This window comes from Boleophthalmus pectinirostris, unplaced genomic scaffold (genome assembly GCF_026225935.1).
Source record: "Boleophthalmus pectinirostris isolate CB_2022bp ecotype Guang Dong unplaced genomic scaffold, ASM2622593v1 HiC_scaffold_1, whole genome shotgun sequence".
NCBI lineage: Eukaryota > Metazoa > Chordata > Actinopteri > Gobiiformes > Gobiidae > Boleophthalmus > Boleophthalmus pectinirostris.
In genome coordinates this window covers 14074071-14086245 of record NW_026570970.1, presented here as the reverse complement: position 1 = coordinate 14086245, position 12175 = coordinate 14074071, and the positions used below count along the sequence as shown (strand labels likewise).

General features: G+C 37.0%; 1 protein-coding gene across 1 annotated transcript in view; it reads left to right on the top strand.

The window, feature by feature from the left end:
* The first annotated feature begins 1257 nt into the window (after nt 1–1257).
* Nucleotides 1258–12175, top strand: part of galnt13 (UDP-N-acetyl-alpha-D-galactosamine:polypeptide N-acetylgalactosaminyltransferase 13) — a 132176-nt gene continuing 121258 nt past the window's right edge. Inside the window, exons 1-2 of the mRNA XM_055148469.1 lie at nt 1258–1392; nt 1490–1619. The gene's annotated coding sequence lies outside the window, so the exon portion shown is untranslated. The remainder of the gene's footprint in view (nt 1393–1489; nt 1620–12175) is intronic.

Below are 12175 nucleotides of genomic sequence, written 5' to 3'. Positions count from 1 at the left end.
ATAACCATAAATAACAAAAAATAAATCAATAAATTAAAAATGTCTTTGTATCTTTTTTACAAAATATTGGACCTTTCTCTACTGCCAAATATTTAGTGCCTCATAACAACAGTGGATTTACATATAAATTAATTTTGCGTATAATTTGTCATCATGGAGGCATGGTTCCTAGAAAAACAAGCTTTCTGACTGTGAATGGAGGTGCCACTCCACAGATCTGACTTGTAACTTTGTCTGGTTTGGTCTCCATGGCCATAGAAAGGTTTACTACTATCATATCGTGAAACACTCTAGACGAAACAATAACATCTCCATGGAGAAAAGCATTTGAGGGTCCAGAAAAGTTACACACTGCACCTTTAAATAGCCATAAATAACTAAAATAAAATTTAAAAAAGACTTTATATTCTTTTCAAAATATTGAACTTTTCTCGTGCCTAACAGTGGATGTACATATTATTTTGCATATAATTTGTAATCATCGAGGCATGGTTCCTAGAAAAACAGCCTTTCTGACTGTGAGGGGGGTGTCACTCCACAGATCTGACCTGTAACTTGGTCTGGTTTGGTCTCCAGAGAGAGAAGATCGAAAGACTTAATGCTACACAGTGAAACATTCCAGACAAATAACAGACAATAACATCTCCATGGTGAAAAGCATTTAACAGTCCAGAAAAGTTACACAATGCACCTTTAAATAGCTATAAATATCTAAAAAAAAAAAAACTCTTTATATCCTTTTACAAAATATTGTACCTTTCTCTACTGCCAAATATTTAGTGCCTCGTGACAACAGTGGTTTTACATATAATTTTGCTTATAATTTGTAATCATCGAGGCATAGTTCCTACGCTTTCTGACTGTGAGGGGGTCGCCTGTCCACAGATCTGACCTGTAACTTGGTCTGGTTTGGTCTCCAGAGATAAAGAAGATAGAAAGCTTTAATGCCACACAGTGAAACATTCTAGACAAATAACAGACAATAACATCTCCATGGAGAAAAGCATTTGCCGGACGCTCCACCTGGAAAGTTACACAATGCACCTTTAAGACGTCCTCCACGCTTTCTGAGTCCATGAGCTCTGTACTACATTGTTATTCAGCCTCATGCCTACATTTACCATGCCTTCTCTTAGCTCTCCACTTCCTGGGATTACGGTGAGTGACGTGCGCCTCGGCCAATCAGCGCGCAGCAGCTAAACAGCGGCAGCTCGCTCTGATCCGAGGTTAGATTGAACTGAATCTTACCTCCTCTGTCCTCTCTGCCACCGACAGCGATCAAATATTCTGTCGGGGGGGAAGCAGACGCGTGCCAAGGCGAGGGTAGAAAAAACGTCGGAACCGAGGCGCACGGATAATGGAGCGTGCCGCGAACCAGCTGCGCACGAACAGGTATGGAGAAAGCGAGCTGATGTTCAACGCGCATCCCTGTGTCTCTGTGGACTCCTGTGTGTTGGGAGATGGACTGTAACTTAAGTCTCGTTTCCAGGGAAAATTCTTACCTTGATAACGCGGCGTAAATTGCAGATTTGGGCATGCGTCTACGTTCAACACGTTGTTTTAGCGGCCAGACTAGAAGAAGAAGACACTGCACCATCACTACGTCTATAGATCAATAGGTAAGTAGCATATTGACATTTTTTGGATCTAGAATTTTCTGTCATTCTTGTGTCTTTTTCGTTTTTCACCTCACATTCAATAGATATGACGATTCAACCACATATGACCATGACACTGTATAGAAATATTAACCCTTTACGTTTGCTTCTATACTGTATTTTAGTGGTGCAATGTTCCCAGGTATGGCTTTAGTTTTGTGTATTTGCTTGCAAAAAGAGGCCACGGCCAATTGACCTAATGGGCTTAAAGGGATCAGCAGTAATCACCTTCTATGGGGACAACAGCTCCGGGTTTAGTAGTTTGACATTTTCAACACTAAAGCGTAATAGTCGTTTTTAAGTACAATTGATTTTCACATTGACTCCACCACCTGTGCAGTGTGACAATATTATTTCAGGAGCCTATGCAAACTACCCCGTGAAAATCTACAAAGTTCTGCTCCCCGGAACGGCGCTTCGGAGACAAAAGATCAGCAATGAAACGAACATCTAGACTAATTACTTTAAGACTGTGCTGTTTCTTATCTGTTCAGGGACTACAGTGTTATGCATTGATTTGGGGCGTGTCACTCGGTGTAACTGTCAAGTGTCTGGCGGCTTTGTAAAGAACGAAACTTGATGAATGAATGTAGCTAATAGCGGTTTGAGCACAAAGGGACCAAAAATAACCACTGAAGATGAGATATGGACTGAAATTGTCGTTTTATTGGTTCGTTTAAAACAGGCGTAGGGATATCTGGTGACGTGATTTGACCTTCTACGCTTTGTTTTTAATGTTAGAGTTATTATATTAGGCTATTTTTAAATCTGTGTTATAATGTTTTCTCATCACAAACACGCCTGGAGTTGTGTTTTGTTTCTCTTAACCTTGTGAGGTCATGTGGTGATACAGGAAGTGCTCCACTGTGTTTTTAAACTCCACACACCTTCACTAGAATCATTCGGATCATTTCAGACCTGGACTTGCCAATCGCTACTGAACAAAAGATAAAAAGTTGCTGTGAACTTGAAAACTGCTGCTTCATGACATCTCAAGGTGTAACGAAGCATTTTGAGCTTCTGAGAAATAAACAGACTAATAGTAAAGTGTTACTCAAATGTGTGAATGAAACAAAACACAACTCCAGGTCTGTTTTTGATGAGGTAACAAAATGGCTTAAAGCTCAGAAGAGTAAGTTGTGCGTAATATTTAAACCATTGTATTGTACTTGCACACATTACATACACATGCATTTAGTGAGTCCTTCTCCTTTGCTCTGTTTCAGTGCAAATTAGATGAAGAAATAACAATTAAGCACTTTTAAATCTTAATTATTTGGTTTATTTGCCAAGACATTTTAAAAGGAAAAAGTATTATTGTAGTGTGAGATGCATATCATGAAAATATTATAGCGATATCAATTAATAATATCAATGAAACCTTTTCTGATTGTATGTACATTTGTGTGTACATTTACTACTTGAAGTTTAATTAATACTTAAATTAAAATGTCAACATTAAAGGGCACATATTACGGTGTTTCTGATCAACGTTTTAGTGTCTTGACCTGAAGTTGTGTTTTGTTTTATTCACACATGTTTAACACACAAATCCTGCACATCTGGGCTCTGAGTTCTTCTCTCTAACTGAAAACACTCTGTTCCACCTTGTGATGTCATCTTTTAATACAGGAAGTGCTCCGCTGTGTTTTTAAACTCCATACAACTTCACTAGGATGGATCACTTGGATGATTTGAGATCTGGAAGTGCCTTGTCTCTATTGAACTAAAGCGAAAATTCAGCTGTTAATTTGAAAACTACTATTTCATAAAATCACAAGTTTGGAAGAGAGGATTTTGAGCTTTTGGAGATGTAAACAAACAAGAGTTACTCAAACGTGTGAATGAAACAAAACACAAGTCCAGGTTTGTTTCTGAGGTGGTAACATTCTAACTTAAATGTCTTAAAGCACACAAGAGTCAATTTTGCACAATATAGGACCTTTCTTTCTTTCTTTTCTGCTTGAATTTAAATGTCAAGATTAATGCCAGTGTCGATACATCCACACAAAAAGTTTAATATAAACCCTGTCACTACCAAGTCTGAAGTTATAAGAATAATCTCTGGATCTTTTTGTAAACAGAGAATAGTTTTTAACACGTTGTTTGCTGGAAAGCTCCAGTACAGATGGTAGGCTAATTGAGTGTGTGCAGTGTTGGGTGGTGTGGTGGTGTGTGTTGTGTGTGGTGTGTGGTGTGTGTTGTGTGTGTGGTGTGTGGTGTGTGTTGTGTGTGTGACCAGTGCTAAACAGAGCTGTGCTGCTGACGCATCAAACAGATGGAACAGGATCTAAACTGACAACATTACCATACATCCCCTTTAGCGCGTAGGTGAGCTCTATGTGCTTCATTCATTACGTTCTCTGGCTCTCCACGTGGAGTAAGTACTCAATCTTGTTACTTAAGTAAAACTACAGATACAAAGATAAAAAGTTACTCACGAAAAAGTATAGCTACTTACCTGCTTGTCAGTGCTCTGTCTGGAATATTCCACAGTAGGACATTAAACAGCTCTACCTTACATTTATTCATGTAAAAAAGTAATTTCAAGTGTTGTTAATTTGTTAAACTGTTGCTATACTAATTAAAAATGATACATATATTCGAGGAAACTAATAAATTTCTTAATTTTCTTTGAATTTTGTGTATTTATTTTTGTTTGCTCAAAGCTGAAACTTGAAAAACGTAGTCAGGATGTCACCACAAACATGGTAAAATCACTTGAAGAGTACTTTCTACTTTTCAGTCCATGATGTATTGTAGTGGAGTAGAAAGTACAGATAGCGTCTTTCAAATGTAGTGAAGAAAAAGTGAAAAGTATCCATGGTAAAATGTACTTAAGTAAACTACAGATACCTAAAAATTCTACTTAAGCACAGCACTATACTATGTTGTTTATGCAGTGATGGGAAGAATACTTTGAAAATGTAATACTGAAAACTCAAATTGTATTTTTAATGTATTCTGATACATGGTCCAATCAGAGTACTGCATTTTGAATACTTAGGTTACTTTAAAATTGAGTTACTTTTAAATTATAATGTTAGGAAGCAACATAGTATTAATAACAGATTTATATTTGTTTTTAAAGCATTTTCTATCATTAAGTGGAGATGAAAAAATCACATGTGCACTCACCAGAAGAAGACAGTTTTCTGTTTTTCTCACTGATTGTGCAGTTTAAAGCCTAAATTACAGGATCAGATAATGCAGACATGTCAAACTCAGGCCCGGGGTCCAAATTTGGTCCACAATATAATTATATTTGGCCTGCGAGATCATATCAAATATGTATTAGAGCTGCCCGCCGGCTACAGATAGGCTATAGACACTTTATTTATTTAAAATTTTGTCATTATTTTATATTATGCTTGGTCTGGATTCAATGTTTAAGCAAAATTATTATTAACATTTATTTTAATAAGAAAAGGTTTAACATGACGTATCTCAAAGGAAGAGAAAACATGCAGATGCTGTTGAAATTTTTCAATAAATATTTATTTTGGCCCACGACTTAGCCCCAGTTTTTAATTTTGGCCCTCTGTGAATTTGAGTTTGACACCCCTGAAATAATGTTTGCCTTTTTATTTTAGAAAAGTAACTGATTCTGGATACCACCAAATGAAGAAGTAACTGTACTGGAATATACAATAACAAAGTTGCTCTTAGTTATTATATTATATTGTGATGTGTGAGCTACAGTGTCCAAAAATGTTCTTTGTGATGTAAAAAGTTTGTCTAAATCTAGGTCTAATACAGTTACACAAAGTGAGTATTCAGAACACGTATTCTCTGTACATGTATTCAGTCAGTTCCCAACACTGTCTGTACGTCTAGACCGAACAATGACCCCATGAAATTCATAGGTTAGAGTCTTGTAATGAAAAATCCACATTGGGCAGTCTGTGCACAGTAAGGCTTTGGTTGGAATAGTGATTTGAATGTAGAGGGAAAGAGTAAGAGAAAGAGAGAGAGGAGGTTGGATAAAAGAAAAGTTGTCCCCGGGCGTCTGTGTTGAGATGTGATGGACATTCGGACAGCAAGAAGAGTAGACAATGTGCTTACAGGATGTGACTGGACTGCAGAGTTATTACGATTCTCAATGTGAAATAAGAAAATAGAAGAAATGTACTAGTAGAATAATGTGATGGATTTTTAAAAAGGAAATCATTTTCTTTTTATTATATGAGACGTTGGTGTGGGCGATAGAACGCTATATCAGCCTTGATCACAATTTCATCTTGATCCATGGACTGTACTGTAACTTGATTCGGTCACATAAGATAATTACAGTTATTGGCTTCCTCAGCGTCAACACCACTCGCTGTGATTGATTAAAGTGCAAAATATGACACGTTTTTCATGTTTTTCTAATTATTGCCTGGTTTTGTGGTACAGTGTGCTGGTTAGGGCTGGGTAATTATTGAATTGAGTAAATTAATTTGGGTTTTTAATAATCAAGACTTTGAAAAAATTACAAAATCGAAGACTATTATGAAAAAGGTTTGCTCCTGACTTTCTTACTTGTGCAATGACAATACACGGAATACAAGAATCTCGGACTTCCGGTCATTGCGTAATGCATACTGGGAAGGATTTTCCTAAAGTGAGCCTCAAACTGCCATGTTTGTTTTCCCAGTGGGATGCGTCTATTGACAAAGCCGATCTTTTCAAGTCTTTTGAACCATATCGCTTTTGTTTCTGGTTCTGATATTGTCATATTTTAGTTTTGGGATTCGGACATCGTTAATTGTGTGGTTGTTGGATCCTAACAGCGGAAAACGGCTCGAGAAATGTGTTTGCGAACTGCATAGATGCAAAAGGGAATCAGATCTGTATGACTGCAAACCTCCGTTCAAACTGTTTCCCTTCCTAATGAAATTGATAGTGAAAGGCGAAGGCGATGGGCAGGATTGATCCACGGGAAGGAAGAAAAAGGAAACTTTGGCTGCCTAAATCAAAGTTTGCAGTGAACATTTTGTATGTGGAGCGCCATCAAAGCGGGATCCCGTTTGTTAAGCGAGAGGTACAGAAAACAAACACTCGCACTTTCTTGTTCTTGCAGTTTTACAGCAACATCATGTCTTGGTCTCTTTGCACTGGAAGTTGTTTCTTGGTGAACAGCTGGTGCCTTTCGCGTTGGCGTTGACTTTTTAAATTTGTAACCAAGGCTGAGTGAGGGATCGGGGTTTTACTTTGAATGAACTCTGAATGATTTAGGCAGCCAAAGTTTCCTTTTTTGTCTTTCCCATGGATCAATCCTGCCCATCGCCTTCGCCTTTCATTATTTTTCAATTCCGTTGGGAAGAGAAACAGTTTGAACGGAGGTTTGCAGTCATGTAGATCTGATTCCCTTTTGCATCTATGGAGTTCACAAACACATTTCTCGAGCCGTTTTCCGCTGTTAGGATCCAACAACCACACAATTAACGATGTCCGATGTCCAAATCCCAAATCTAAAATATGACAATATCAGAACCAGAAACAAAAGCGATAAGGTTCAAAAGACTTGAAAAGATCGACTTTGACAATAGACTCATCCCACTGGGAAAACAAACATGGCGGTTTGATGCTCACTTTTTCGGAAAATCCTTCCCAGTATGCATTGCGCAATGGCTGGAAGTCCGAGATTCTTGATGCGTGTATTAGAAATCTACACAAATGTAAGTGAAGATAATAATAGCATAAGATAAGAATGAAAATGTAAAGAGTTTCCCCAGTTTGAAAGTCTCGCTTGCTCTGCTCTGACTTTGATTAAATCCATTAAAATTCAATCATCCAGTGTGTGAAAAATAAATAGAGATTAGATTTTTCGGCCATATCACCCAGCCTCAGCGCTGGCAAATATTTATCATAGTTTATAGTGTCAGTTTGTGGAAAAAGTAGTGAAGAAAAGTAGAAGAAGTAGAGATGAGTTCTGAAATTGTCTCTCTGTCTCTCTCTCTACGGATGTCATCAGCCCATCCAAAATGCACCGACGATTTACTTGCAAGCGTGGATTTTTCTGACAGTTTCATACTTAATTTTTAATCAGACAGGTTTTGACCATTGAAAACATTATGGTTGCTAGGTAACAGTTATGGGATTACCTCTGCGTATATCATAATGTCTGCGGCTCATTTCATCATTATGCAGCCTAGTATCTTTTTGTGTAATGTCGTATACGAGTAGAAATACGCACTTTCAATCCATCCACTCGCCCAGAGATAATAGGAGGGGGTGTGGAAAATGGATGGTTTGAGCAGAGAGTTGCATTAAGATCAGTAATGTATTTTTAAGGCAGTCTCTTCATTTTTGGGGCTTTTCTCTTTTTTTTTCTGAGTGAAATCAAAGCCCATTTCCAGGCCTCATGTGCCAGTATAGCATTCTGGTTAGTAGTGGTCAGTAGCAGAGGTGGTAGAGTAGCCAAATATTGTACTCAAGTAAGTGTAATGTTACTTCAGAATAATATTACTCATGTAGAAGTGCAAAGTTGTTGTTTTTTTTCTTTAAGATTTGGATTTCTTTATTTGATTTATTGAATTGTAACAACATACACACAAGAACATCACACACTGCTGTTTGTTGCCTTTACCAGCGTCCTGCCTCAGTGGTGCTCCAAGAAATTACTCAAGTACAAGGGTGTAGGTTTGCATTGGGACGGTGGGGACATGTCACAACAAATATTTGGGGAAGACAAAATAGTCCCTACCAATATTTGCCATTTTATTTTAATAAACAAAAATATAAATTTATTCCAAACTCAATAGTATTAATACAAGCTACAAACTTCTTCATTGCTGTTATCCGCTAAAGAATCATCTTAGAAGGGCAATGGACACAAACTGTACATTTTGTGTCCATTAGATCAAACCTATGCCCTTGCTCAAGTAGGAGTAAAAATGTATTTGCGAAAAGTACAACTCAAGTAAGAGCAACTTACATAGTTAAATAGTTATAATTTGAAGTTAATGTCATTTGAAGGACAAAACAGTAAATAAAGCTCAACATCAGGTATTTTTAATGGAGAAACACAAAGATGAAAAAACGGAATCATATCTAAAGGAGCGGTGCAAGAAACACAAATGTTCAAATAATTTAAAGGTGCACTATGTAATTTCTTAGGTGGAGAGTCTGCTACTTGCTTGCCTCCATGGATACATTATTTCTTGGCCTGGAATGTTCCACAGTAGAGCATTAAACATATCTTCCTTGCATTTGTTCAATTCTAGCTCAAAAATACCTGAAAAAACATGAATTCATACCATGTGCAGGCTTGTTTCTCCATAGATCTGACCATTAACCTGTCTTGTTGTTGTTTCCAAGTTTATTTTAGTTTAGTTTTAGTTTATATACTGTGAAGTAATTAAGGCAAAACTCTAATATCTCTGGAGACAAGTTACACAGTGTAACTTTAATATTATCAACATAAAGCTTTTGTCACTTTTAGACTTACTCGTAGCGGGAAGAAGAACCAGTAGGGATGTAACGATATCCAAATCTCTCGGTACGATATTTATTGCAATATTTTGGAGAGACTGATATAATTGTAAATAGGACACGTTTCTGCTTTTAAAATACTTTGACAAGATTTTGGTGTGAATTATTTCCATCATAATCCCAAGAAATCAAGTACAAAATTTATTTCTTCATGTTGTCTGCACAATGAATCATGGGATATGTAGTTTTCGATGTTTATAAGCTGTTGCTACTATAAAACCATGCATTAAAGCAAAGGAACTTGTGATTCGATATATTGTGACAGCCCATGATATTATTGTCAGACATTTGACGATACGATATCACAATATTTTGGTTATTGTTACATCCCTAGAAACCAACACTATAAAAATACACCATACACTAGGGCTGGGTATCATTAAGAAGTTGCCGATACGATACATATCTCGATACACAGGCCATGATACAATACATATCTCGATACAGTGCACTTTCGATTCGATATGATATATTTCAAATCGATTCGATACGGTTCAATAAAAAATAAAGGCTAAATCATGGCTGTGATACTAAAAGTCTTTGTTAAACCACTTCTTGTCCAAAGTTCATATGAAACACAAACATTTTAATCATCAAAACAGTAAAAATGTCAAATGTGTTGCATAAATGAGTTTCCTTTCACTCCACAAGCAACAAAACTGTAGCACTGTAACAAAATAATTAAGTAAAACACACCTAAAAATACTCACACAGCAGCCCACGATATCAATACTGTATCATCACATTAAACGATACGATATATCGATATTCCGATATTTTTGCACACCCCTACCATACACCATAAAAATATATTACTCAAGTAGGAGTAAAGGTACGCTGCTAGAAAAGTACTCTGAAAAGTATAATTTCTTTTAAAAGTTATTGAGTAAATGTATCTGAGTACTACCCACCTCAATAAAATGAATAAAAAAAACTATACATAAACTTTGCCTGTCAATTCTGAGATAGTTTGTTGTACATTTTGTAGTAGACGTTTTTTCCAAAAGTGTACTCTGTAACTTTTTGGTTGGGGGTCCGTCACCTGCTTGTTTCTATGGAGATGTAATTTCTCTGCCTGAAATGCTCCACAGTATGACATTAAACTGCTCTGCCTGTTTCGTAGCTCAAAAAGACAAAAACAGACATTCTGACTGTGAGCGGGGTCGCCTCTCCACAGATCTGACCTGTAACTTGGCCTGGTTTGGTCTCCATGTAGATAGAAAGGCTTAATCCCATACTGTGAGACATCCAGACAAAGCAATAACATCTCCATGGAGAAAATAATTTGACGGACCCATCACCAGAAAATTTTCACAATGCACCTTTAACTTGCTTTTTATTATTATAATGTTTCTGGCTAATTACCGACTGATTGCTGCGACTGCTCGCTGTACAAAAATAAATGAACAACTCAACAATATCTAATAGAACCACATTTAAAGTCCTGTATTCTCCTTTTAATTGCTTATTCAAATGAAACCCGGTAAACCAAAGTGTGCGGTAAATATAATGCAAAACAAATTAGCCTGGTCAATTTTTCTCTCATTATTATTCACGCTGACATTTCCCACACTCACTCTTGACAGTAAATGCAACACTGTACACCTAATCACCACCTATGCGTGTGTTTAAAGATGTGGTTAAAAATGGCTGCATGTGAAGTGAATTGATGTCTGCATATGTAATTTATTCACTAATACATGGTACATTTAAACAGTTCTTTGTGTAGAAATTTGCTTTGTGTGGTTCTTATGGACCGTTAAAGAAGCCTGATTCACTTCGTGGAAACTGTCTGACCTCGCAGCATTAGGATTCGTTCGCTCGACAGTAGGCAGATAATTTTTTTTATTTAACCAATCGCTGCTGTTTGGTCGTGATGTATGTAATGCACCAAATCCCATAAGAAGAACGGCAATAACGTCTTTCCCCTTGATAAAATTCACCAAACATTCTATTTGTTCTGGCTTTAAATCCTCGATCTCATGAATTGTTGTCTTCGTCGACATCCATCTCGACCGCTTTGTTTACTGTTGTGCTGTACCACAAAAGGGACACAGACAGGCGCTTGAGTCTGATGTTATGACTTCACAGCTCTCCTCTGATTGGCCGGTGTGTGGTCTACAAATTTCGGGGTTCTTGCAAAACGTCTTGTGTATTCCGATTCCTGACCTAGTCGCTGGAGAGAAATGAAATTGTGTGGAGGCTCTATTTTCTGATCTGGTCTGATCTGTTGGAAATGCCAATCTCTATTGAATGAAAGGTAAAAAGAAGCTGTTAACTTCACCACTACATGACATCACAAGGTGGAACAGAGCATTTTGATCTTTGGAGATAAACACAGCCTAATAATCCAGGATTACTCAAGCATGTGTTAATGAATCAAAGGAGGTAAGAGCATTATAACAGCTCATAAAAATAATTTCTGCATAATATAGGACCTGATGCACCTCTCAGGTAGAGTTGACATTGCTCTCAAGAAAAATTGCTCTGTGTCGCTGCAAATGTAAATTTCAATGTGATTTAAAGAAGTGACATGATGCTATAGGGTCGGCAAGAAGGTCCAGGGTTTGATTTGCAGGCCGGGATTATGATGACTCCAGTGTAAAGCTCCAAGTCTACTTCCCTAGTTTACATATTGTGTAAAACTTATTTTGCTGCTTTGCTGAGCTTTTAAACACACAAACTCATTAGCTTCCCCAAATTTGTGTAATCCTTTATGCCTTCCTTATGAAGCCTGAGTGCTCACCTACCTTTTGTCGCCACCCTCTTCCCTGTACTTATTACTTTTGATCATTTAAAATACAAAACAAAAACAAAGCAAAACAAACAAACAAACAAACAAAAAAAGTGCGTAGGGCTAAAATGTCAAAACATTAACAACAAAACCAAAAAAAAAGTAAAGGGAAGTCTGCTGCTTGCTCTAGTGAAATAAAGGCCTTGGCTTGTAATTTCTGCAGTTTTGAACTTGAAGTCAATAGACCGGTTTCATATAAAATAATATATGATCTTATATTATGGTTTAATATTAAATACTCAAA